The sequence below is a fragment of the Triturus cristatus genome, chromosome 2_2 (genome assembly GCF_964204655.1).
Source record: "Triturus cristatus chromosome 2_2, aTriCri1.1, whole genome shotgun sequence".
In the NCBI taxonomy this organism is placed as follows: domain Eukaryota; kingdom Metazoa; phylum Chordata; class Amphibia; order Caudata; family Salamandridae; genus Triturus; species Triturus cristatus.
The window spans coordinates 973,162,728-973,190,396 of NC_140582.1; positions in this window are offsets into that span (position 1 = coordinate 973,162,728).

Here is a 27,669-nt window from a genome sequence, read left to right on the forward strand (position 1 = left end):
AAATATGTCCCCATTCACGTTGGAGCGGCCCGCTGCCTTCCGGGGCCGCTCGTAGCACCAGAGAGATGCCCACGTGGTCGGAGTCCCTCTCAGGGACTCGAGAGACCAATGCCCCCAGACGTTGGAGCCTACAGGCTCTAAATCATAATCAGGCCCCCCAACCGTTGGAGTCGTACTCACCGGGGCAGCTTCCTGCTGGTCGCGCTGGACACCTGCGGGGCTCTCTACGTGACTACGGGAGCTCCGCGCACCAACAGGTCGTCTCCAGGCTTCCCCTCAGGCGGTGGGGGCGACGGGTATGGAGCATGCGCTGCTCCGATGTCTCCGGTGGTGGCGGCGGGGCTCTCTCCTCCTTACGAGAGCCCTGCTTGGCTATGCTGCACTTCCGGGGTCTTTCCCGAGGACGCGCTGGCATTGGGCGGCCCGCACAGCTTCCGGGTGGCCCGCCCCCAACCAGGCAGTCCCGGGCAGTCCCGCCTAACTTCCTGTCGGCCGCTCCGACGCGGCAGTGTATGTGGAGCTCGGGCTGCGGCGGTGATTCTCGCAGCGGCAACGAGGGGTAGGCTCCCTCTTCAGTCACACAGTGCGGGGTGGGCACCCGCGACAGCACCAATATGCGGGGTGGGCTCCCGCTATAAAAAATAATTAAAATAAGCGGGGTAGGCACCCGCGAGGATCGCCAGCGAGGGAATCCCTACGTCGGGGTTCCCCTGTAAAGGATCGCAGCTCAGCGCTGCTGGGGCCACAGATAGCGCGCTCCTAGCGCTATGGTGGAAGAAAAGCGCTTCCAGGCGCTTTAGGGGCAAAATAAAGCGCTCCCAGCGCTTATAGGCAGATACCAACAGAGTCCAGCAAAGTTCTTCCCTGCATGCAGCAGGGCAGGGGTGGGGGGCAAGGCTGGACCCAGAGCCAGCTCACTGGGCCTCCAGGCAGGGAGGTAGTCCAAGTGGCGGTCCTCTGGTCCAGCAGTAGCAGCAGCCCCCCTCAGGTAAGATCCTGGCAGAGAACAACTTCTGTGGGGACACAGCCCCATTTTTATACAGCAAACCCCTTTGTTCTGGGTTCAGGGTGAGGGGGAAAACCAGTCGCAGCTGGTTGGGGAGCACCCTTGATGTGCTCAGCCCCTCACTCTATTCACTGGCAGGGCTAGGGTCGTCAGTCGCACCACAGGGGGCGGGGCCAGCATTGTGTTTGGAAAACCCTGTCCTATTCAGGACCCAGGTGGACTCCTCCCACCCATCTAGCTGCTGATCTCCCCATTCACCACTGGGTGACTCATCCTGACACTGGGGAATCCTTAGCCCGTCACATGACATGACCAGCCAATCACGCGACAGACACACTGCACACAGAAGTGCCCACTTCTAGAAGTGGCACTTCCACACTAGGTACATGCACGCCGCACACATCATCGCGCAGCATTCACTCCCACGAGTCCGCACATACCAAACTCGGGCCTGCACACCCCACGCATCAGGAACTACTAGGGACACATACATTCCCCATGCATTCCTATGGGAGGGCAGGCCTATCTCACCACATGCACTCAGAGCACGCACGCACTTTACCCTGGGACACAGGGAAAGTGCGCAGAGACCAAACAATTACCACACCAAGTCATCAGTAAAAAGAAAAAAAGTTCAGGGGTGAACCTGCCAGAAGGGCCAAGTCCAACAAGTGTTAACAGAATTGTACTTGAGAATAAAGGGCACAGTCCAAAATGAAATAAAGACAGAACAGACACTCGACCTAATTAGCACATCAATGAGGCATAAATTAATCACTATATGACAGAACAAGAAATGGTTTAAAGATTAATGGAGGCAAATAAGTAACAGGTTTCTGCAAAACCATTCAGTCTGGCTTTTTAAAAGAAACTACTGCTTCATTATTGATTGGTGAGTTTGTGTATGTGTGTGGGAGGTGTCGGTGTGGAACAGTCCCTTGTATGGTGACGGACGTGTACCCCTGCCCTGACTGTCGCTGCTGCTATGATTTCTGGAACCCTGGTGTTTTCATGGATAGTCACGAATCATGCATGTGCATCATGACATAGCCCTGTCTCACGCATTGTGGTCTTGTTGGAAGGGTAAAGGGCGCCCAACACTCTATCATCATAGTGGTGAAAAGTCACTGCCTTGCCATGAGTTAAGTAGCACAAACACGTGGTGACAGCATATTGTGTAGTGATCAGTAGGAGTGAACAGACCCTTTAACCTGTGTCACTGCAGTGATGCCTACCGGCTTACTCATGTACATGTTTCGCTGCTGTGTGCTTACCTCACCCTTGTCTGACATCAGCTTAGTATGGAGTGCTGTGCAGTACATGTGTTTTGTATGCATGTGCTACATGTATGTGTGCCTGTGAATGATGCAATACATGGAGGATTCTGGGTTAATTTTGGGAAACCTAGGGATGACTGGATGATCATGAGGAGGTGTTTGACCTAGTCCATTGAATGTTACAGTACTCACTCTGCATTAGAATGTTTACGCTGTGGTGTTGTCTTGTTCTTAGAATATAGATGATTTCTCTGATGTTGGCTATATTATTTGTTTACTTGTGCAGCGCTAATGCTTCCAAGCGATGACGTGCTATAGAGAACATAACACTAATAAGTGCCACTGCCACTTTTTATTGATATATTCTGTCTAACTCTATTTGTTTATATTGGTTTTCCAGATTCTATTAAGAAGGAAAGAGCCACACAAAAAGTAACCCATCCTTGGCACATCTGTAAATATCCATGCAATATATTTTCTGTCTTTTTTACCATCTATAATTATATTCGATTCAATTCAGTCTTGACTCTTTGAGATGAATAGCTCATCACCCTGCCACAGTAGCACAATCAAGTGCTTCGATTTGCATCCACCTTAATACTATTCTGCATAGTTACACTGTGATTTGTTGGGTGTTTTTCAAGTCTTGCAAAAACAAAAAAAATCAGAATTTAAAAAAAAAACGAATGCACCTGTAAATTAGTAGATCCACGAACAGAAACTGGGTCTTTGAAACCCTAACGAAAATTGGGGATTTTATTTTCACTCTTGAGGACAGTGTATACACCTCTGAAACCCTCACGTCCTACACGGGATTAGGGATGCTTCCTCAGCTCTTTTATAATCCTCTGAAACGTTCTTACTTATTTCTGGAAGCCAGCTTCAAGGTTTAGTATATTGTAATGACCACCGCAATAAAAGGTTTCAGTTGATGCAAGCCAAGCAGATTACCTAGATCGTAGGATCCTGCGAGGCACCACAAATCCAGCAATAATTCAAGTGAAAAATGTACCCTCTTCCACTGGGAGTTATTTTTCAAATGCATTATTATTGGATAATTCAAGGATTCAGAATCCCGAATATCCATAAATAAACGGAGAAGATACACAAAAGTCCCTGGATAATTGACCCTTCAAAGCCTACCTTACATCTTTTTGTGATGCAAATATTTAAAAAAATACTGTATAGATTTACTCCAGTGCAAGGAAAAACGCTCATCTCATTGTTCAATCAGTAGATTTTACTACAGCTGATGAGAAAAATTCCTATTGGAGTTAACATGAAAAACCTAATTGTGACTTCCCACTTATAGTTTCCCTCTCAGTTGATCTACTCAATAGTTGACATACTAAATCTTTGTCATTTACACTATTTGTTTGGAATGTTTCCTGCAATGTTACGTCTGCAGTGCTAACGCAAGTTCTTAGCGAGACTGGGGGAGGATTTGGCTCAGGGGCTGGCTAACAGCCAGGCCCTCTGGCCAACCCCACTGTGCACAGCTAAAGGTCTCCCCCAAATCAGGAATTGGTCACTCCAACTGAGATGGGCGCGGGGCCTAGACAAACTCCTTACCGCCTATACCTGCTATAGGAGATGGATATAGTATAACATCAAAAACACACATTTGCAGAAATCTTTAAAGGAGAGTTATGCTGGTTTCTGATAAAAACACATACATTATGTTTTAAAACACCCCAGAAATTCTCTTTAAAAGACGCAGTTAATAAACAACCTAACATTGATAAATAACAACACATATATAAAAAAAAATTATACTTCATTAATAGTAATGCCATCCCTTATGTCAACAAAAAGGATGACATATAATATCACCAGTCATGACATATTACACTTGTGATGTAATCTGTCACATCATGTGTGCGGTCATGAGCCTTCATTTAAATAGCAGAGTGAAAATTGACTACATATTTCGGGAAAAGACTACATGCTTTGCCTCGGGCTCTCTGACTCCAGCCTAGTCAATAATTACCTGGCAATGTTGTTCCCCTATGACGATATTGCTTAAATGTGAGATTAATAGTTCATTTTACTCCCAATAATATTCCACAACAAGCCTATTGCTGCCGGGTGCCCCTCTTGCATTCACATTTAATGTCCTCAGGGGGTAGGACCTTGTGATGTCACATATCAGGCTCTACGATAGATCCCTGTTCAGTCATTTTGTCAACACTCTGGGAGTAACCTATTGATGGGAGTCGAATCTTCTTGTGAGTTAACATCATATAATGCTTGCTATTAGTTCCTAAATGTGTTATTGATTCTGTTCGCTCGGTAACGAATACGAATTTGTCCTATGTGAGTTATTTCCTTTCTCTACTTGTCATCCGTTCACCTGAACTTATCCCATATAAAATAACATTTCAATTTACATTCCTGTAACTCTGTTTACTGAAGTGATCAGCTGTCACAATGTAGTGCCTTTCAAGTTGGACGAGTAAGGATTTTTCTATGCAGGACTCCTTTCCCTCTTTTCTCCTATACTGGTTATGTCCAACAATGTCCTCGATTTCCCTCTCCAGTGTCAACTGGCCTCGGTTATTTAATGTCAAGGTTTCTAAAATGGGTGAATATCTGTCAGTGGACCCCACTTTGGTGCCACATCATTGCGTAGAAGGTGCCTGAAAGCGGTGTCTTGAAGTGTGTAGTTTCAAACGTCACGTCAATTGTTGATCTCCAGTCCCTCTCCCAAATATAGCTAGGGGAGCATGGCTGTTCAGGTAAAAACACTGGGCTCTGTTCGGTGTCCTGTCCCCTGCTTCTTCCATCCGATGAATCCGTGGCTTGCCTATCCTAGTTTATGTGATATGAACCAATCTGAAAAAGGAGAAAGCCCAATTCCTTTCATTTGTAACTGTTCCCATCAATTCGACCACCATCTAAGCATAACTCTGTAGCATTTGTGCATAGTTTTAGGGAACTCATTTAATTGATGAAAATTTTTCCACTTATGCATTCAGCACAAATTTAAAGTAATCCGCCCAAAGCAAATTTGCATCACCCACAGGGCCATCTTAATCTAGGATATGTTCATTCAGTACCCGTTTATCTGGAAAGGATGAAGCTTGCAATTAGATTCGGCTTCTTAAAAATAAACAAATTATATTCACACTTCATTTTTTGAAGTTAGATAATGTGCCTAGAAGACCCATACACCACAAGGTCATCCTAGCTAAATGTGCTCTTCTATATACAAGTTTGCTTTATGACTATTTGAATTTTTTCACACCTAAGGTAATGTAGTATCTTGTCATTTGACGGGGTTATTGACATCCCTGTGGGGTAAAAGCCCAACTATTGTGAATATCTGTCCTTTGGGTGTTAGAATCTTTCTTGGTTGACTGAAGAGATTCAAATCCCAACTGAACTTGGAAAAACCTATTGTGACGTTGAATCCAAACTGGATGAGATGTAACACTTAAGGACAGAAAAGGATAACAACCTAACCCTGTACAATAATATACACTCTAGCCAACCATTACCTGTATAAAAACCCTCCCCATTCACTCTCATTGAATATAAGGACTAACGTAGCACTTCCTTTGTTGGTAGATGAATATTCAAGGGATGACTGAACAGACACATACAGTTTTCTCAGGTTATTCCGACTAAGTTCTATACTTTTTGGACAGGTTACACTTTTGCACATGGAATAAATGCAACCCTGATCAAGACCTTCAAACAGAACTGTATCAATTTGTGATTATTATGGACGATCACACTTATATGTTGAGGTTTTTGTTGTTCAGGCTTTAATATCCCATGCAGCATGTGTTCATTGACTTCATAAATGCAGAATCTACTTACCTATGAGCCTTGAAAAAGGTCCAGTAGGAGTGAAACACAAACGTGTCAGCTAGTCTCTTGTGTATCCGTAAGTAACACTAAAGGATTTATCTTTCCCTTATATATGGCATTACGGACAAAAAGGACTTAATTGCCTAGTAGTTTATTGCTCTAGAACTGGTTAGGGTCTCTAACCTTTTCTATAGAGAGAGCTACTTCTTATCGTTGAAAAGCATTGTGAGCTACTAAAGGCTAAGCAACTTGTTCATTGTATTGACACTCCCACACCAGCTTCATTGACGTTAAGCCTAATGTCCACGGAGCTAGATACAATGGTTTGACCAAAATACTTTCACTAGGAGCACTGTGACAGAGCTGCAATGGGTATCGATGAAAGCATGGTTTTGGGGATTTATGAACATGTTTGTATGACTGAGATATATGTGTATGGTTGACTGAGAGCCTGTGTTGTATGTACTTGAGGCACAGGACACACCTTTCGCCATATGTGGCACTGTCTGTAATATGAATAACACCAGCATTCAACCATTTTTTTAAACAGGACAAATTTAAAGCAGAAAAATGTTCTGAAAACATTTTCATATTATGGAACATTTTTCTCACTTTAAATTTACGCCTCTTAAAATAATAGCTGTATTTTTCAGTTATTAATATGGCATTGTGTCTACCAGACACTGGAAGCAAGATGCCTGCTGTGTGTAAAATTGTCAGTGTGGAAATGGGTGAAAATTAAACTGAAGAGTTTTTTTAATGTTTATATGGATTCCATTAAACTCATCATTTACATTTTCTCCCATTTCCAAGTGTCACATTTACAAACAGCAGGCATCGTCTATAGACACGCTGCCATATTTATAGGAATTAAAAGTTAAGAAACATGCTTCATAAAACATTAAGTTGTAATGGATACTTCATATTTCATAGAAATATTTTTCTTCACTCTAAATTTCTCTCATTCAAAAAAGAAAAATGACTGCATTTTTCAGTTATAATTGTCACATTGTCTACTAGCCACTGGGAGCATGAGGCATGCTGTTTGTAAATGCAATACATTTGAAATGGGAAAAAATAAAGATTTATTCATTAAGGTAACTTTTCATTTTATTTTCACCCATTTAAAAGCATTCAGAAACACCATTTTGTTCTCAGGCTACAATACTGAATTATCAAGGACTCTTATTTAAGAGTTAAATACCTCCTTACTTCAGCCTGGGTCATAATTCTGACTGAGCAGTGCTCCTTTTCAGACTCTGTTATCGACAGTGTGGCCATAATAATGTAATATAAACACAGCCGTCCCTTAACTTTGAAAGAAAAAGGAGAGCCTGTGCTTATTTAAAAATTAACTTGAGGCTGTGAGCTACTCTAAAGGTGTCTGTGGTAGCTCGTGATCAACCGGTTGGAGACACATGGCAATAATCAGCCGGAAATCACTACAACATTGAACTCATGATTAGAGTTGGCCATTTCAAGCGACCCTTGACCTTGTTAGGTAGGTCGCTCCCCCTCCGCACAGCACCGCCTGTGCGTCCTGTCCCTGCCCCAGCTGCCGCTGCTTAGGTAAGCTCTGTGCCCCCCGATCTGTGCCCCGTTCTTACCTCTGTGCCCCCGTGATCTGTGTCCCATTTTCCTCTGTGCCCCGTGATCTGTGTCCCGTTCTCTTCTGTGCCCTGTTTTACTTCTGTGCCCCCATGATCTGTGTCCCATTTTCTTCTGTGCCCCTGTGATTCTGTGTCCTGTTCTCTTCTGTGCACCCGTGATTCTGTGTCCCGTTCTCTTCTGTGCCCCCATGATCTGTGCCCCGTTTTCTTCTGTGCCCCGTGATCTGTGTCCCGTTTTACTTCTGTGCCCCGTGATTCTGTGTCCCGTTCTCTTCTGTGCCCCCGTGATTCTGTGTCCCGTTTTCTTCTGTGCCCCTGTGATCTGTGTCCCGTTCTCTTCTGTGCCTCCATGATCTGTGCCCCGTTATCTTCTGTGCCCCAGTGATCCGTGCCCCGTTTTACTTCTGTGCCCCGTGATCTGTGCCCAGTTTTACTTCTGTGCCCCCGTGATTCTGTGCCCTTGCCCCGTGCCGTCCACTGCTCCCGTTCCCGCCACTGAATCCCCGGCGGCCCCGCCCCCCTGACTGTCCATTCGCTGCCCCTACCTCCCGCCTCCCAGCTGCTCCTCCCTCCCTCCTCCCCATATATGGCGGGCGCGCCGCTGGCGTGCCGAAGGTGCGCCTAAGGCAAGCCCGTCTGCGCCCGACCGCGCCTGGACCGCGCCCAGCGCCAGGACCCCTGGCCCCCGCGAATGCCATGACGCCCACCTCTGCTACGACTCCAGCACCCTCCATGCACTCAACGCCAGACGATCACGCACCTGCTGCCTGGCAGCCCCGAAGCGCATCCAAGGACCCTTCTCCTGCCGGAACTGCAGCTTCTCCAGCATCCAGCCTGCCAACCCACCTACCAAAGAACCCAACCACCTCAGATGCATCCTTCTCAACACCCACTCCGCACGCAAACACGCCGTGGAACTCTGGGACCTACTGGACTCCAACACCCCGACATCGCCATAGCCATCCTGGAGGGCTATAAAATCACCTGCAGGGACCGCACCAATGGAGTATGAGGAGGAATCGCCATCGTCCACAGGAACTCTCTCAAAGTCTCATCCAACATCGACGACACCCTCAGCACCGCCGAACACCTGCACTTCCAGATCCACACCGATCCCAACACCACCCTCAGAGGAACCCTCATCTACAGAACCCCCGGACAACGAGCACAGTTCAGTGACTCCATCACCGACTTCGTCAGCACACACGCCCTCGCCTCCACGTACTACATCCTCCTCGGGGACCTGAACTTCCACCTCGAGAACAACAACGACACCAACTCCTCCACCCTGATCGACAACCTCGCCAACCTCGGACTCAGACAACTCGTCACTACACCCACCCATTCTGTCGGCCACACGCTTGACCCCATCTTCTCCGCAAGCTCCCACGTCTCCTTTAACCACACCAGCGAACTCCACTGGACCGATCACCGCTGCAGCCACTTCACCTTCTGGAAACCCACCACGTACCAACGCACCCAACAGATGCCGCACCGCTGCTGGAGCAAAGTCACCAAAGACCAGCTTTCCCCTTCCCATTCCCTCACCCGGAACCCACCCACAGATCCGACCGACCCTGACACCGCCGCTCGCAACCTCAAACAGTGGATCAACGACTGCGCCAACACCCTCGCTCCCCTCAAGAAGCCCTCCAACACCCACACCAGCAAGAAAGCCAGCTGGTTCACCGAAGACCTCCAGGCCTCCAAGCGCACCTGCCGAAAACTCGAAAAACCCTGGATCCGTGAACAAACACCGGAAAGCTACACCGCCCACAAGAACGCCACCTGCAGACACCACCACCTCATCAGATCCGCCAAAAGGTCCTCCTTCAAAGACCACCTAGACAACAACGCACACAACAGCAAAGAACTCTTCTACATCGTGAAGGAACTCTCCAACCCCAGCTCCAACACCAACGACATCCCACCTTCACAAGGCCTCTGCGACTCGCTGGCCACCTTCTTCCATCGCAAGATTGCAGACATCCACAACAACTTCAACACCATCACCACCCCGGCAACCACTGAGACCCCCGCTCCCACGACCACCACCCACACCAACCGCCTGATCTCCTGGACCAACATCAATGACGACTACACCATCAAGATCATGAACATCGTCCACTCGGGATCCCTGAAAAACCCCTGCCCATACCACATCAACAAAGCCAGCAGCACCATCGCACCCCATCTCCAGGACACCATCAACATCTCCTTCGAGACAATGACCTTACCGGAGAGCTGGAAGCACGCAGAGATCAATGCCTTACTCAAGAAACCCAAGGCGGACCCCAAGGACCTCAAGAACTTCCGACCAATCTCCCTGCACCCGTTCCCGGCAAGGATTATCGAAAAGGCTGTCAACAAACAACTGACCAGCTCCCTCGAGGAGAACAGCATCCTGGACCCGTCCCAGTCCGGGTTCCGCAGCAACCACAGCACCAAAACTGCCCTCATTGCCGCCACCTATGACATCAGGTCCCTGCTAGACAAAGGAGAAACCGCGGCCCTCATCCTCCTGGTGTCAGGGCTTGTGAGACAGGTGCTAAAATACAATCTCCTGCCCCCACCTTCAAGATTAAGGGAGGCTACACCGTTCTTCATTCCCCAATGGGTTGGTCTCAAAGGGTGGCCAAGTATTTACATTGCCATTCCCTTGCAGAAGATTTCCATCGGGAAGAATGCTCCAATATGAGTTAGCGTTCTAGTCTTTTTGCCTCTCCAGACAGTTCCGCTATTTCGTGCGCGAGCGATTGGAATGCTGCGCACTTCAACCGTCGTGTTTACAGAGCAGCAGCGTTTCCAGTCAGCTCCTCAGGAATTCTTCAGAGACTCACAGAATACTTCTCCTACTCCTGTATTTCCCTTCGGAATTCCTTCGCTCGCATTCTGGCTCTAGTTTTTGCGAGGAAGAACTCCGTTTGGCTTTTTGGGTCAGGTACCGTTTTTCTCAGCATTCCTATCAGCATCCCTCTCGTATTCCTTGGCAATCTGGTACTCCTGCTCTGGGTAAGCTCAATTTCCTTTTCCTCATTTTTTCTGGGCTTGCCGTGTATATGGAGTAATTGAACTTCCCTAGTGATTATTTTGAACCAGCCGGTTGTATCAGTAGCGGACTAAACCTTTTGGGCTCCGGCTAATAGTGACTCCACATTGCAGAGGCCAAGTCAAGTCCATTCAGGCAGTGTGTCAGAAGTTTTTCTTTTCTGTATTTTTACATGCCTTTTCCAAAGACAGCTGTTTAACACAGACTATGAAATTTAGCTTGTTCAGCTATCTCTTCATTTGGCGCAGCACCTAATTGGATCAACCATCTCAACTGCGCAGTTTGACAAGATAAAAGCTTATAAGAGACTTACCTGTTTCCCCAAGTAGATATAAATATATATATATATTTGTACTTACCATCTTCTGCAGCGGCAACTCTCCAGATCTCAAGTTGAACTTAATCGGAAGAGAAAAAGGAAATACATTGGACTATTTTGCTATTACTAGTTTCCCTCCTAAGTTCTTACATGTAGGAGTAGCTAGTCAACTCATAGTGCCATTTAAGAGAGAGGCTAAAACCCGCACACCTTCAGGTAACACACAGTCAAGAAGGGAGGCGGGGGGAGCATTTAGAAATCAGGGAAGGTTAGAATGACACTAATCTGCTCTTTGTTACAGGTGATTCCCACTCATCCCAGACGAATAGATGTGAGGTCACCAGTGTGGCAGTCTCTCTTGTTTGGTATCCCAATTCCCCTTTCCCCCTCATCTCTAAGTCCAGCTTCGACTTGGGTTAGAGGTGTAGGGGAGCTGGGAAAATATATTAGTGATTCAACCTCAGCTGTACGGCTCCTGTGGAACTAGGAATTCCAGGTACTGCTTCATGACAGATTGAAGTGCCTTCAATTACTTCCGTCTGGGCAGTATGGCTGATGGTTTAGATGTAAAGGCTTTGGCTGCTATCTTAGAAGGGTTGCAAAAGCAATTACGTGAGACTAGGGAGGAGGTTAGGAAGTCTAACCAGGAGGCCAGTTATTTGCGAAGCAGGTTAGATGAACTCTCAGTTAGTCCTAGTCCCAATTTTGGGGAACAAAAGACCCAAACCTTCACTCCCTCACCATCCTCGACTGAATTGACTACTCAAGTAGTTCATGCCATGTCTCCCACTGTTCCTTTGGCCCCCCCAGAGAGATTTCAGGGAGACCCGCATAAGGCTCAGGTCTTTATTACATGGTGTTCGTTACATTTTTTGTGCAAACCCATCATTTTTAAGGAAGATCAATCTAAAGTGGCTTTCATGCTGTCTTATCTGAGTGGAGATGCAGCGGCTTGGTCTATGCCCTTAGTTTCTACCAACAAGCCGGTGTTATATAATTTTGAGGAGTTCAAGGCTGAGTTTCTGCGAATATTTGATCGTAGAACCATCTCTCAAACCACCGATAATGAGTTACTTGATCTGAAACAGGGGAACAGAGAGCTGGTGGCTTATTTAGCGCAATTTAATAAATTGATAGTGGAAACGAATTGGCCAGAGGCAAAGAGAGAAGCAATTTTTTACAGAGGTCTGAAGGATGAATTGAAAGATGGCCTGGCTCAGATTCCTAAAAGACCTACCGATGTATCAGCATTAATTGATCTAGTTCTTCAAATAGACCAGCGTCAATCGGAAAGAAGAAGTGAACGTCGGAAGGAAACGAGACAAATTCCACCCAGATTTGACCGGATCCGAACTGAAGTTGTGAAGAGCAGTGAAGGAGTAATCAATGAAGAACCCATGCAGATTGGCACAGTACGGGGACCTCTTAATAAAGAAGAAAGAGAAAGAAGACGTTTAGGCAAATTGTGTATGTACTGTGGAAGTTCCGGTCATTTCGTTAAGGAATGCCCAAAGAAGTCGAAGACGAATCAGTGGGTAAAAGACAAGCTCCACCAGTAGACGGAGTTGCCATGGTGGGAGCTGTTAAGGAGACAACTCCAAATCCTCAATTGTTGGCAAATACCTTACAATCTTCGGCCCCTCATCTAAATATTTTCAGTCAGATATCTTTTGGAAAAGACAAATTGGAAGAGGTCGCGGTCATGATTGATTCCGGGGCGACTAGAAATTTTTGTGATATTCGGTTTGCAAAAAAAATGGGGATTCAATTCATCAAGAAGGAAAGACCTGAACCTGTACGAGCTGTGGATGGTACTAATCTATCTTCTGGCCCCATTACCTTTGACATGGAAATAATTACTCTGTTGGGCCCTGGGAAACATCGCAGTTACATAAGTTTCAATTTAATCGACGCCCCACAGTTTCAATTAATCTTGGGATTGCCCTGGCTCACGGAACATAATCCAAGAATCGATTGGGCAAGGCGATCAGTAGAAATGAATTCCAGCTATTGTCAGGAGCATTGTTTTCATTGTGACCAGAAGGAGAAACAGTCATCTCCATCTTCTTGTCTGGCAGAACAGTCCCGAAGGATTTGCGCCATTGAAGTTCCAAGAATACCAGAAGAGTACGAGGATTTGGAGTCAGTATTCAATGAAAGAGAAGCTCAGAAACTTCCTCCTCATCGTGAATACAACTGTAAAATTGAATTGGAACCTGGAGCATCATTACCGTGCAGTCGCATTTATGCACTCTCTGAATCGGAGAATCAGCATTTGAAGGAATATCTGGATTTACATTTGGCAAACGGCTTTATACGTCCTTCTCAGTCCCCAGTCTCCTCTCCTCTTTTTTTTATTCCCAAGAAGGATGGGAGTCTGAGAACGTGCATTGATTATCGAGCATTGAACCAAGTCACAAAGAAGAATCGATATCCGTTACCACTCATTTCTGAACTTTTGGATCAAGTAAAAGATGCTTGTATTTACACTAAATTGGATATGAGAGGGGCCTATCATCTGGTCCGCATGGCCGAAGGAGAGGAGTGGAAGACGGCGTTTCGAACTAGGTTCGGCCTGTTCGAATACCAAGTCATGCCCTTTGGCTTATGTAATGCCCCGGTAGCTTTTCAGCATTTTGTGAATGATATTCTTCGTGAATTTTTGGATCGTTTTGCTGTCGTATACATTGACGACATTCTTATTTTTTCCAAGAATGGGGAAGAGCATGTTCAACATGTCAGAATGATTCTGGAGCGTTTACTCGAAAATCAACTGTATGTCAAGCTTGAAAAATGCGTGTTTCATTCTACACAGGTTGAATTTCTGGGTTTCATACTCTCCCCTGATGGTGTGGCGATGGATGACTCCAAAGTGAGAGTGATCAAGGATTGGCCAGCTCCAAAATCCGTCAAGGAAATTCAAAGTTTCTTGGGCTTTGCCAATTTTTACAGGCGCTTCATCCCAAATTTTTCGGAAAAAGTGAGCCCCATCACGCGCTTGCTCAAGAAGAATGAAAAATTTAACTGGAATAAAGAAACTGAAGAAGCTTTTCAACAACTAAAAGAAACGTTCCTTACAGCTCCAGTTCTGCAGCACCCAGATCCAAAGGAACCTTTTTATGTTGAAGCTGATGCTTCGAACTTGGCAATTGGAGGAATCCTTTCCCAACGGCACAAAAACACAGGTCAGCTTCATCCGGTGGCTTATCATTCCAGAAAATTATCGGCTGCCGAGGTCAATTATTCCATTGCCGACAAGGAATTGTTAGCCGTTAAAGACGCCTTTCAAGAGTGGAGGCATTATCTGATTGGGGCGAAACATATCATCACAGTCTTTACACATCATCGAAACTTGCAGTTCTTGAAATCTGCTCGAACTCTTACGCCCAGACAACTCAGGTGGTCACTGTTTTTTGCAGATTATGATTTTGTTTTGACCTACAAGCCAGGTTCAGCTAATGGGAAGGCCGATGCACTTTCTCGTTTGACATCTGGTACAAATCAGGAATTACAACTTCTGGGGCATATCATTCCTGAAGAAAAGATCGTTGGAACTGCAGTGATTAATGAAGTGGAAGATAAGATCAGAAAAGAGTTCCAGAAAGAAGAATTCAAGGAATGGTGTACGGAAGGCCCAGATAGAGTGATAAAAGATGGGATGCCATTCTTTCAAGGAAAACTTTTTGTGCCAAGTGAGGAACTGAGAAAAGAGGTCATTTATTTGTTTCATGACAATTATTTGGCTGGACACAAAGGAGTTATGAAGACACTAAACCTTTTGAAGCGAAATTTTTGTTGGCCGGGCATGGACACTCAGGTGAGGCAGTATGTAGCCACTTGTGAACAATGTGTTAAAGGCAAAGTTGTGCGACAGTCACCTCATGGTCTCCTTATGCCACTACCGGTAGCCCCTTATCCTTGGCATACTGTGTCCATGGATTTCATTGTGGAAATGCCTTCCAGTCAGGGGAATTCAGTAATTTGGGTGGTGGTAGATCAATTCACTAAGATGAGTCATTTTATCCCTTTAAAGAACCTTCCAAATGCAACCCAATTGGCTACATTGTTCCTTCAGAATATAGTGAAATTGCATGGAATTCCTAAAGTAGTGATTTCAGACCGAGGCCCGCAATTTGTGTCTCGCTTTTGGAGATCATTTTTGATGGGGTTAGGAGTTGATTCCCGTTTGTCCACCAGTTATCATCCTGAGACTGATGGGCAAACCGAAAGAGTGAATCAGGACTTGGAACAGTATCTGCGCTTGTACTTAATGGATAAAGAGGGGGAGTGGCCTTCCTTGCTCAGTACCGCAGAGTTTGCTTATAATAATTCTGTTCATTCTGCCACTGGTTTTTCACCTTTCTATTTGAATTCAGGTAGACACCCAAATATGATTTTCGGTAAGGTTGAGGTGGAGGTTCCAGCAGCTGGGGAAGTAATACTGAATTTGCAAAAGGCTTATCAGCTAGCCACAGAAAATCTTACTAAAGCTATAGAAATGTACAAGAAACAAGCTGACGTAGAGATAGTCCAGTCTTTGAGCCGGGAGACCAGGTCTGGCTTTCAACTCGTTTTATGCGACTGAGAGGGAATCGAAAGTTCCAACCTAAATTTGTGGGGCCCTATCCAGTGGTTAGGATGGTGAATCCGGTGACAGTCAGAGTAGATCTTCCAAGGAAATGTAGAATCCATCCTACATTCCATGTCTCTTTGGTTAGACGTAACCCTCCCAATCTCAGACAAGTTTTGCCACCTGCTCCCATTCAAGTTCAATCAGAAGAAGAGTTTGAAGTCAAAAGAATTCTAGATTCCAAGAAGAAGGGAGGGAGGTTGTTCTATTTGATTGATTGGAAGGGTTTTGGTCCGGAAGAGAGGTCCTGGGAACCCAGCTCTCAGGTTCATGCTCCTAGATTAGTGAAAGAATTTCACAAAACACACCCTCTGAGGCCTAGAGAAGGGATTTTGGTGGGGGGTACTGTCAGGGCTGGTCAGACAGGTGCTAAAATACAATCTCCTGCCCCCACCTTCAAGATTAAGGGAGGCTACACCGTTCTTCATTCCCCAATGGGTTGGTCTCAAAGGGTGGCCAAGTATTTACATTGCCATTCCCTTGCAGAAGATTTCCATCGGGAAGAATGCTCCAATATGAGTTAGCGTTCTAGTCTTTTTGCCTCTCCAGACAGTTCCGCTATTTCGTGCGCGAGCGATTGGAATGCTGCGCACTTCAACCGTTGTGTTTACAGAGCAGCAGCGTTTCCAGTCAGCTCCTCAGGAATTCTTCAGAGACTCACAGAATACTTCTCCTACTCCTGTATTTCCCTTCGGAATTCCTTCGCTCGCATTCTGGCTCTAGTTTTTGCGAGGAAGAACTCCGTTTGGCTTTTTGGGTCAGGTACCGTTTTTCTCAGCATTCCTATCAGCATCCCTCTCGTATTCCTTGGCAATCTGGTACTCCGGCTCTGGGTAAGCTCAATTTCCTTTTCCTCATTTTTTCTGGGCTTGCCGTGTATATGGAGTAATTGAACTTCCCTAGTGATTATTTTGAACCAGCCGGTTGTATCAGTAGCGGACTAAACCTTTTGAGCTCCGGCTAATAATGACTCCACATTGCAGAGGCCAAGTCAAGTCCATTCAGGCAGTGTGTCAGAAGCTTACTTTGCTGTATTTTTACATGCCTTTTCCGAAGACAGCTGTTCAACCCAGACTATGAAATTTAGCTTGTTCAGCTATCTCTTCATTTGGTGCAGCAACTAATTGGATCAACCATCTCAACTGCGCAGTTTGACAAGATAAAAGCTTATAAGAGACTTACCTGTTTCCCCAAGTAGATATAAATATATATATATATTTGTACTTACCATCTTCTGCAGCGGCAACTCTCCAGATCTCAAGTTGAACTTAATCGGAAGAGAAAAAGGAAGTACATTGGACTATTTTACTATTACTAGTTTCCCTCCTAAATTCTTACATATAGGAGTAGCTAGTCAACTCATAGTGCCATTTAAGAGAGAGGCTAAAACCCGCACACTTTCAGGTAACACACAGTCAAGAAGGGAGGCAGGGGAGCATTTAGAAATCAGGCAAGGTTAGAATGACACTAATCTCTGCTCTTTGTTACAGGTGATTCCCACTCATCCCAGACGAATAGATGTGAGGACACCAGTGTGGCAGTCTCTCTTGTTTGTTATCTCAATTCCCCTTTCCCCCTCATCTCTGAGTCCAGCTTAAACTTGGGTTAGAGGTGTAGGGGAGCTTGGAAAATATCTTTGTGATTCAACCTCAGCTGTACGGCTCCTGCGGAACTAGGAATTCCAGGTACTGCTTCATGACACCTGGACCTATCAGCCGCCTTCGACACGGTCTGCCACCGCACACTACGAACATGCCTCCACGATGCCGGAATCCAAGAGAAAGCCCTGGACTGGACCTCCTCCTTCCTCTCCGGCAGAACACAGAGCGTCCGCCTCCCCCCTTCCGCTCCAAAGCCACCGAGATCATCTGTGGTGTACCCCCAGGCTCATCCCTCAGCACAACGTTGTTCAACGTCTACATGGCACCACTCGCCCACATCGCACGACGGCGCGACCTCAACATCATCTCCTATGCCGATGACACCCAGCTTATCCTCTCCCTCACCAAGGACCTCCATACCACCAAAACCAACCTCCACAAACGAATAAAGGCCGTCGCCGACTGGATGAGGAACAGCTGACTGAAGCTGAACTCAGACAAGACAGAGGTCCTCATCCTCGGATCCACCCCCTCTGCCTGGGATGACTCCTGGTGGCCGACTGCACTAGGAACACCCCCAACACCCACCAACCACGCACACAACCTGGGAGTCATCCTCGACTCTACCCTCTCCATGACGAAGCAGGTCAACGCCGTCTCCTCCTCCTGCTTCAACACCCTCCACATGCTTCGCAGGATCTTCAAGCGGCTCCCCACCGAAATAAGAAGGACGGTCACCCAGGCCCTCATCAGCAGTAGACTGGACTACGGAAACGCAATCTATGCAGGAGCCCCAGCCAAACTCCTGAATCGTCTTCAACGCCTCCGCATTCCTGATCCTCGACATCTCTCGCCGCAGCCGCATCACACCCCACCTGAGAGACCTACACGGGCTCCCTGTCAACAACACCTTCAAACTCCACACCCACGCGCACAAGGCACTCCACAACACCGGACCAATGTACCTCAACAGCCGACTCAGCCTCTACACCCCCACCCGCCTGCTCCGCTCCGCAGACCGCACCCTCGCCACCGCCCCCCGCATCTGAAGAGAGACCTCCGGCGGCAGATCATTCTCCCACCTCGCTGCCAAGACATGGGACACCCTCCCCATCCGCCTGCGGCAGACCGAAGACCTTCTGACCTTCAGAAGACTTCTCAAGACCTGGCTCTTCGAACAGTAGAAGCTTCCTCCCCCCCCCCTCCTAGCGCCTTGAGACCCTCGCGGGTATGCAGTGCGCGCTTTACAAATGCCATGATTGATTGATTGATTGCTTTCAATACCATTGTTGTTGGATAAGGTCTTGTGGAACCAGGGGCGTAACGAGCCATAGAGGTTCTAAGACAGGGGTACTCTTTAAATACTTGAACATTCCTATGTGGTTTGACCCCAAAGCAGCCAGCTCCCTCCTATTGAAGGTACTAAGAGGGTTCAGTCCAGCCGCAGGACATTTAAACTCTATTTACGTATGATGTAGTCTTCATTCCCCGCATCCACCGGGACTGTGGACTGTAGACACTTGTCGTATTTTAACAGGACACGTCAGAGGAATCCTACTTGTCGGTGTTACTGAACGAGCATGGGGATTGATCTCACCCCATTTAAAAGGCAGTTAAGGGGTTATTCCGTCAGTGTGGACCTCATATGCGACATAGGGTGCCCTGGAGTGCCTGAACGAGATCTCCTGCTCCCCGTGTGATGGCGGTGTTTGCGCTCTGAGGGGGCTGACTCAACGAAGCAGGAAAGCGGCCGGGAGGCCTGCATTGTTGCCGCGGCCTCGCCTGCTCTATATGGCCCGCCCACAACTGAAATAGCACCCGGAGGTTCTCCCCAGACTGCTGCATCACATCGCTGCATTAAGGTAGGCAGTTGACCTGGTCAGGGTCACTGGGGCATGGCACTGCACAGAGTACCCCCTGCACTGGGCCGGGGACCCCCTTGGACCCTGGGGCCTTCATCACGCCAAAACTTTCGGGGTTTTGCTCTGTGCTCATTCCAGGGCAACACGGCAGTGCTGCGGCCTAACGTGGCCAGCCCAGAACCTTTGGACATATGGCTCTGACACCCACCGCCTGGAGGTAGGGGTCGACCCTTGCTCCCTCTTCTTCCTGGATCCCCCTTCTGGTGCGGCAGTACGGGCACCCTGCAGGATACATGTGGGACCCCACTGCCCCCAGGTGCACAGTGTGGGTAAGAGAGCTGAGCTGGCAGGGACATTGCCTCTGACTTATCTCAATATATCTTGAGTGCTGTTGGGGAAGCTTGTCAACGCTACAGGGGTAAAAGGCAGGAGCCTACAGGCCCCAGAACTGATTGCGGCCATCGCCACCACCACCCACATCATTCTCGCACCTTCAATGGGATTTTGAAACTGTGAAGCCCCAATGCCCGTACTTGGATATTGAGTCCGTATTCTCCCTAAGGTACTGTTTTCCACCTTTTTCAAGTGCTCAGAGTGGTTTCCTTTCTACGCCTGGTCTGTGCAGGCTTATTACTGCTTGCACAGTTTTTTACTTAAATCAACAAACAATTGTTGGGATCATGGGTAAAGAAAAGGGGGTGTCTGTGGTACCACCCTATCACCAGCAGTAATGTCTACCCCAAAGTCCACACCAAAGCCTACTTCATTTGACCGGATGCTCAAGCGAGCCGTTAGGGCTATGGAATTGCCAGAACCAAACGGAGGCTTTCCATCAAAGCAGACGGCCTCAGTGGGGCTCTTCCCCGCCTGTCCCCTGGTCTTACAGCGGATTTACCTACAGACACACCCCATAGCAGTGCTGAGCGTTCTTCAACACAAGGCACCATAATAAACTGAACACTGTCTCCTCCATCTGCTACTCCCCCTGATCTCCCCAAAGCTCCAAGCAATAAGACTTTGTCTACAACAATAACTTGGGGGCATATTATCAAGCCAGGCGATAAAATTATCGCCGCTTTAGCGACAGAAAACTGCTGCTAAAATGGCGATAATGGGCTTGATAATATGCTCTATGTAATTCCAATTGAAGCCCGTGTTAAATGTGAAGGACATCTAACATGGGCTTCAATTGGAATTCCATAGAGCATATTATCAAACCCATTATCTCCGTTTTGGCGGCAGTTTTCTGCCACTAAAGCGGTGATTATTTTATCGCCTGGCTTGATAATATGCCCCTAATTGCGGTAAAGCGCATAAACAGATGGCCAGTCCTCTTCCTTCTCACTCCGAGACCCTGCAAGTGTCTGCACATGTGCCCGAGGTGGACCTACTGCTTGCTTCAGTCTCGAGTACAAAATCCCAAGCGAGTTCAGTTCCAACCTCAGTACAGCTTTTACAGATGGACAAGTCGCTTCTCATTAACTCCTTTAACAATCTCTTGGCTACCCAGCTAAAGACTCTTTCAGAAAATGTGTGTTCATCAATTAAAACTATTCTTTTTCCTTTGGCCTTATGTTTAGATACTATTGAGGCCAACTTGGCTGCCCTTGGCAATAATCTCACAGGCTCAGCCAGAGGTACTTCGATCAGCACTACCTCTATGTTTTGTCCCTATGGTCCTCCAGAAAAGTCAGTTCCAGCACTACAGGCCCCGTCATCTGTTACCAACTTGCCAGTACAAGCTGCCCTCCCTCATACTAAAATCCTTGCTACCGACCAGACAGCAGACCAAGTGGCAGCAACTCACTTCCAGACACAGTCACAGCTACCAGTCATCAATCTTCCCCCCTGCGGCATGTCTGTATGTGGCTGTCCTGAGAGGGGTCCCCTTATTGGGCCTGGACCAAAGCGAAACGTATGATCAGCTTTTTAATAAATCTTTAGACTGGCTGGCACGACACAAAGGCTTGCCTTTTTGGCATGCTATGGACATTTTGCACGTAAGGAGATGCACATGGATTGGACCAAAACGGCCGGACATACATGAGGACTGCATCGTGGTTAATGTCAGTCTCCCAGACCTGGTATATCATCTGTTATTTAACGCCAGATCAAACAACCGGGCTTCTACTTCCATATCTTTGGTCCGGTTAGTTTTTTTTTATAGACCCTCTTCTGACCTCAGGCAGTACCCACTTAATTCAGTTTTCATCCGAAGTGCTCATGATACATCTTCCTCTAACTCTCACAGGGTTCTTCATATATACCGATATAATTAAGCCCCGATACCCATTGCCAGTCAACCACCTTCTAGTGTCTTGGGGGTACCCCAGGCCCTACAGAGTGTTTCTCCTGCTGCGTGCCCTTGACTCACATCCAATAGATTTGAGGCACTATCCGACCTGGATTGACTCTTAGGCTCAAAGGTAGTTTTAACACCTGATTCTCTGGTATTCTGAATGACAACCCCACAGAGATAATCACTACTACCCCGCCGCCAGAGTTAATGGTAATCGCAACCCCCACTCATACTACCCACACACACCATAGTACCCTTTCTGTACTTAGTTGGAATGTGGCAGGTCTCAAAGGGAAGATCAACAATGAAGATTGGAGGGCATTTGTTTCTAAATTTGATTTAATCTTGTGTCAGGAGACCTGGCTTATTGCCCCTTCACACTTTGAGGGCTATGCATGGTATTCGAGTCGTGCAATTGCCTCCACACATGGCCGGCACATTAGCTACACGGGTTAGTTTAAGCCTGCAAGTAGAGGTATCCCAAATAAAATCAGGGGGCATATTAACAAGCCAGGCGATAAAATTATCGCCGCTTTAGCGGCAGAAAACTGCCGCTAAAACGGCGATAATGGGCTTGATAATATGCTCTATGGAATTCCAATCGAAGCCCATGTTAGATGTGAAGGACATCTAACATGGCTTCAATTGGTATTCATTAAGCATATTATCAAGCCCATTATCGCCGTTTTAGCGGCAGTTTTCTGCCGCTAAAGCGGCGATAATTTTATGGCCTGGTTTGTTAATATGCCCCCTAGTTCCTCAGCCTTTTTAGTATTGATAATACGAGTTCCAAAGATAAATATGGACTTTTATCTGATACATTTTTATTATAACGATTTATTAACACTAGCTCTTTAAACTATATTAGCCTATTCAACTTTATGTCCTTACTACAATCTAAGGCTGATAATCGTGCTTCTCAAGTTCATGTTTTCCTTTGTGGCGACTTCAATGCTAAGATTAATGGGGGCCTCAGGTCAGCAGACTCTGCCATAAATAGGCACCGTACTTTGCAAGATGTAAGGGGCACAAAGCTTTCTAAATATCTTACTGACCATGGACTTGTCGACTTATTTGACATTCTTGGGGGAGCGTGCGATACAGTGATTACTTTTAGAGGGGGACGGAGAGGTTCCCTTATAGATGACATGTTTCTCAGTTCATAACGCCTTAAGTGCTGCTATGCTTTTATCCCTTAAGGGCCTAGCATGCAATAGTAACTTCGTTCCATTACGCATCACTCATCGGATGGCCTACGATTAGTCTGGCGTCTGAAAAATCCTAAAGAGTCACTTGCCGCATTACTTAAGTTATACTTAAATAAAATTCCTCTTTTGCCTAGGTGAGAACATACAAGAATCTATGGCTTCCTATTATAATAGTTTAATTTATACAATCAGGGACTCTATGCTTAAGCAATTCGTAGCCTACATATGGACCCAAGATGGTTCAATGGGGCATGTTCCCTGGCAAACAGGAAGCTGAGGAAAGCTCTAAATGCCTGCCCTAGAAATAAGCCTGACATTTCTTTGGCTCACACAGTGTACACAACTGCTCTACCTAATAGGAAGAGGGACGTTTACAACCAAGATTGGTAACTTCTGGAGCATGCGTCCCGTAGAAGGGATAGTAAATCCTTCTGGAACCTTGTTAAATTAATTTTTGTCCATGTATTTCTACATTATTCCCCCTCTTCAAAACAATATCCCTGGAGCAGACTGGGTTACCCACTTCACCTCAATTTATCATACTGAGGATGTGCCAGTCATGTCTGCTTCGCTCCATAATAGACTACAGAACTCTCCCCACTTTCTTTTAACTCTGGAGGAAGTTGAGTCGGTCATTCATCATAGTAAGGCGGAAAAGCTCCAGGCCCAGATGAGGTACCAATGGATTTGTTGAAATCCATGCCCGAAATTTGGGGTCCCCTCATCACGAATGCTTTTAACATTTCCCTATCTATCTCTATTCTGCCTACATGGTCTATTGCAATAATAGTACCCATATTTAAAAAGGGTGATTGTATGTCGCCTAAGTGCTATCGACCCATTTCTCACATCTACAGCACAATTAAAATCATTGGCAGGGTCACTTTTGAGGGCTTGGTCGAATGAGCAGCTGACAAGAACATAATCTCTCCTTTCCAATTTGGTTTCCGGCCTAAATTAATTTACCAATAAACAATGCCTGAACCTGGCTTTGACCTTCTCTAAATACACCAAGGCCAAATGCTTCGGTATATATCTAGCTTTCATGGATCTGTCCACTGCCTTTGATTCACACAGAACCAAATTTTGGTTAATGTTGGATCAAGGCGTGGACCCCCCACTGGTGAATTTTTTATATGGCATGCATTCAGACCTTTCAGCTCGGATTAGCCTAAATTCACTTGGGGAGCTTTCTTCTGAATTTCCTCTAAAGAGTGGAGTGAGGCAGGGTTGCATATTGGCTCCTTTATTATTTATTTTATATATTAATGGACTAACAGCCCACTTTATCTTCTTCCCATACAGACATACCCAGAATCACTGGCTCCCCTATTCCCTCTTTACTCTATGCGGACGACGCTGTATTGTTAGCCCTGACACCTATAGCACTGAGACATTAGATAGACTGTTTTGCATCATTTATGCATAATTTGAATCTCAACACTAATACTCGAGGTTGCACATTATGTCTTGTGGCCCGGGCAAATTAAGAAAAACTAAATTTGCATCACTGGGCATGCTTTGTGAGCTGTAGAGAACTTTTGCTACTTAGGTTTAAACTTCAGTTCTACAGGATCATGGAATCCCCATTGTGCTCAGGCCTGTGTCAAATAAAGTAAAATCTCGGGCACAGTCTGCAACCTTATTAGACCGTAAATTAGGTGGACTGTGTCTCCACCTCTGAAAGTTTATAACTCTCAATGTATCCGTGTAGCCACTTACGGAGCAGGAGAATGGGGTTTTGGTGAATGCAGTTCTCTTCAGGCAGAGGAAAAACACTTTTTGTATAGGCTGTTCAGTTTACCACCCTCCACTCCAAGCCTTATCACCGACCGCGAGTTAAGCCAGGGTTTTATTGAGGACACAATCAAGCTGGCGTCACTCTTATTATGGGTTAGCATTTGGCTGAACCCAGCCGCTAAACTCTGTAAGGACATTATATTTGAGTGCCTGATGCTGGATAAGGCTCGCGCTATTCCCTGGTTGAGTTATATACAAGATATCCTTGGTTCCCTTGGCTTATTCGAGTGGTTTATCGAACCTAGTCGCATCCCTAAAAATGGCAATATAGAGGTGAAAACTCTTTTTAAAGCCCACTGTGCAAATATTAGGTTGAAACTTGAGTTATCCAAACCGTCCGTGTCGCAGTATTATAGTTTTCTATACACAGACAACTCCCCTTTTTATTTGTCGCTGGACCTGTCAAGATGGGAGCGGTCCCTTCTTTTCCGCTTCAGGGCAGGGACAATTTATTGGTCTTTCTTTTTTAAACACTTTTTAGATCCAAATGGTAATTTACTTTCCTGCTGTCCCTGTGATAATTACTCTGCACAATCACTATTGTACTTTATGTTTTCTTGTAATTTGCACAGCGCAGCTCGAAAGCAATTTTTAAGACCGCTTTTAGGGAGTCTAGGCCTTTGATGATGCAGACCAGCTCTTTTGCACCTACAATCTCTGTGCTCACCCGAAATTGTTTTTATTGTCTGCACGTTTTTGAAAGCAGCACTCAGGGCTAGAAATACTACCTTGGGCTAGTCTGTTAGATCTATATGCGCAGTTCTGGCCTATTACATAGAACTTGGCAGGTATCCTGGGCTCATTAATAGGGGACAATAGGAGTACAGGACGGACCCTATTTGAGATTTTTGATCTCTCTATACCTCCTTTCATGCCCCCTCAAACGCATCTCCCGCCCTTTTAAACCTGTAATTGTGCAAAAGTTTGATTTTGATTTGTATTTCCTTCTGCTTGCCTAAAGCTTGGATATTTGAAGTACTATTTAATGTGTCTTTCTTGGATCTCATAAGTCTTTTACACACCTTTTTTCTATTTCTATGTACTTTTATGGCCTATTATTTTTAGACCGAATAAAGTTATATTGAATTGAATTGAACTAACCTTTAATGCACAATGTGATTCAATTGTTGATGTATAGTAAATTGAAATGGAAAAATCCTCAGAATATGCCTGATATTTACCTACGATCAAGGGGGGTGCTGACTTTCCTGTTATGGTTAACAGTGTTTGCAGCTGCGGAAGACAGCACTTCATCACTGCATCCCGCAATTGTGTGAACTCAAGGGAGCTACCTTAAGGCTTCAATCACCATGAACATGAATAATTGATAATTCCGCCATTTAGTTCTGGGAAGAGTCACGTGTGTGGTTGGACATGGCGCTCTTACCCCCCTCCGAATGGTTCACTCCATTGTGCACTGCTCCAGATCAGTGCCAGCACTGTGTAAGCCTTGTATGGTTCTGTGAGTGCACAATCACATCCACTTCCTGTTTCGTGGAGGGAGTGCACACTATTTGGGATGCAGTTAAAGTGACCCACTGGTGGTCACCTGTAATCCTAAGTGGGCACCATCAAGCAGCCAGTGCTCTTCCTATAGGGCACCGTAATTCACAGGTTCCTGCCCCGAGTATTCGAAGCACTCGTGAGAGAAACCTGTGCAACCTCAGGAATCACAGCAGTGTAAATGTGCCCGCCAACCCCAGCATTGTTTATCAGGAAAGTCCTGTGACACGTAAACCATGATCCCGTGAAAGGACAAACTGCTTAATGGCAGCCAGCACGCTCCCAGCCCCAGCTGAGGTTATTGAACAGCCGGCTGTCCTTGTCAGGTTAATGGGGTAGAAAGGCAGCCGTCGCTGTTGTCCTGGCACCTCAGCTTCTCTGGGCACTGCCAGGCATTTGCTTTTTTGTAGAAGCATAGAATTCTGATCATTATGCGCCGCCTGGGCGGTGATCCTGGGGCTGGCACTGTGTACATTGGAAGCTTGGAGTGCTTCCAAATTCATACAAAGGTGCCAACCTAGCACAGCACCGCCAGTCGAGGCGCCCTGTTATTTGACTATTGTAACAGGTGGTATAATCATTCTTGTGGGCACCTTTGCACCTTTGCCTTTGAGCCATTGAGGTCCCACTGAAGGAAAGCTGAGGACCCAGTGAAACTTTGGGGACCAGATGTTCAAGTGATCTTATATGAAATAAAATGCATACTGTAAGTGCCCTAAAAAAATATATGGCTTGCGGATGGTTTTCTGATTAAGGCATATGTGCAGCACATCCAATAACCCGTGAAGTAAGGAATCTCTGCGAATCCTTGAGTATTTTCTGAGCGACTGCTTCACTGCCATAGATAAGGGCAAGAATGGACAGTGGGCGCTTGAAGGGGAACAGGCAAGCAGACAGGAGGGAGCGAGGATGAAAAGGAGAGACAAGATATAGTGCTATCGGTATGTGGGAGGAAATAGCATCAGTAGATGTGATAGTGTGAGGAGGGTAGAGGTGAGCGGAAGGAGTAACAATGAGGCACAGAAAGAGATGGTGTGCATGAGCCGGTTTGAGTGCAGGAAGGAGAGAGGAGAAATGGAAGGAGGAAAGTTGAGGAATGCTAGGTCAAGGGTTAGATAAAACAGGAATGGGACAGGTGAAAGAAGAGAAGGAGTTTCATGCAAGGTGGAGCTGGTGAGGTTTAGGGAGAAAGGAAAATAAGATATGACTGGAGAAGGAGAAAAAGAAAAAAAGATGGGGGGTATAAGAGAGAGGGAAGTAGGAAGAGAGGCAGAGTTGTGGAAATAGTAGTTTAACGGGGATGTGGAATAAATGGGAGGAAAGAGAAATAAGAGGGCATGAGGGGAGGTCAAATATGGTAGACTATAGAGAAGAGGAGACAGGGGCAGGGAAATAAAGGGGACTACGGTTGTCTGGATAATTCGTTGGAGACAGGGGAGGTGCTATCAAGAGCAGATCTATGCTGGTTCATTGCCTGATCTGTGTATGGTAGCTTCAGTGTGACAGTGCCATCCTGATGGTGTCTTTGAGATTAACTGGATGGTTTATCAAAGAGGAATCCTCACTTATGGTTATGACAGAATGCTCTTGCATACTAGTTGTTTCTTTGTGCTGCATTGTTGCTGGCAGGGCCGGCTCTAGAGGGGTGCGACCGGTGCAGTCGACCTGGCGCTGACCTGGAGATGATGA